At 40.9% G+C, this 1,300-nt stretch overlaps 1 protein-coding gene across 2 annotated transcripts in view; it reads right to left on the bottom strand.

Moving 5' to 3' along the window:
* RASAL2 (RAS protein activator like 2) overlaps window positions 1–1,300 on the bottom strand; it is a 460,670-nt gene that overhangs the window by 238,068 nt on the left and 221,302 nt on the right. The window lies entirely within an intron of this gene.

The raw sequence follows: 1,300 nt of genomic DNA, 5'->3' as shown, positions 1-1,300 counted from the left end.
GACTGGGGTAATCGGGATGGGTGTGTCAGAGGCAATGTGATTGGCACAGGATAGAGCACGGTTTAGGGCTGTTGTACATAGGGTCACTATGAGTCGCAAATGCCTCGACAGCACATAACAACAACAACAACAACAACAACATCACTATAGTCATGACCTAATAATTATTTCATTTACATGAAGAAGTTCATTATTTATGTAACTGAGTAGCTTTTGCTGTGACAGTTATAAGAGCTGTGGCCACTTCGGACAAAAGCATTTCAGAGATGGTGAGGATGGTACAAGATGGAGGGAGCAAGGTTCAGAACTGTTGCTCACAGAGTCACTATGTGTTTTAGTCAACGTTAACACCTAACAACAACAACAACAACAACATCTTACTTGCAATACTCAAACTTTAAACTGTTCCAACCAATGAGTCAACAAATGAATATTTGAAAGGCAGAGAAGGAACCAATCAAGAAAAGGAAAAAACATCAGCCACACAATTTTTTTTGGGGGGATGCTATAAATGGAGACATGAAAGATATTATATTAAACCATGTTGAGAGGGCTTGAAAACCAAAGTCCCTACATAATTCAGAAAGTACTGGAAAGCCACTCAAGTTATTAGATCAGAGGAACAATAATATTCTCTTCAAGTTCTGTCTCTCCTTTCTATCATTCTTTCTTCCAATATGTCTTCTGACCTCATCTTCTGTGAGTCAGAACCCTTTGGGTTGCCACCTCTACTCCCAAAGGACTCCCTATAAACACTGCATATACTGTTATTGTTAGGTGCTGTCAAGTATGGCTCACAGTAAACCTATGCATGGATCTGAATCCTGTTGTATCCTGTGCAATGCTCACAAGCTGCAGTCACTGAGTCAATCCACCTGGTTAAGGGCTTCTCTCTACTTTGCCATTCCTCCACCATTCCAGCCATGGTGTCCCTCTCCAAGGAATAACTTTTCCTACTCTTAGCAGCATGCTCAAAGAATGTGAGATGAATTTTCATCATCTTTGCCTTCAACGTGCACTCTGGCTGTACCTTCTGCTCTTTTGGCAGTCCATGGGATATTGAGTGCTTTTCTTCAACACCACAGCTCAAAGGCATCAATAATTCTTCTGCCATCTTTATTCAATATCCACCTCTCAGATGCAGAGCAAGTGAGTGAAAAGACCATTGACTAAATCAAGAGAATCTTAGTCCTCAAACTGCCAGCACTGCTCCAGAATATTTTGGAGAGCACTAATCTCCTGACTATGGGTACAAGTGTACTGATTGTGGATCCAAGTAAAATGAAGTCATTGACAGTTT

This window comes from Elephantulus edwardii, unplaced genomic scaffold, assembly GCF_000299155.1.
Source record: "Elephantulus edwardii isolate Elephantulus edwardi_28Jun2011 unplaced genomic scaffold, EleEdw1.0 scaffold00061, whole genome shotgun sequence".
Classification (NCBI taxonomy): Eukaryota; Metazoa; Chordata; class Mammalia; order Macroscelidea; family Macroscelididae; genus Elephantulus; species Elephantulus edwardii.
The sequence above is the reverse complement of the archived record's forward strand: the minus strand, read 5'-3'. Positions and strand labels throughout refer to the sequence as shown.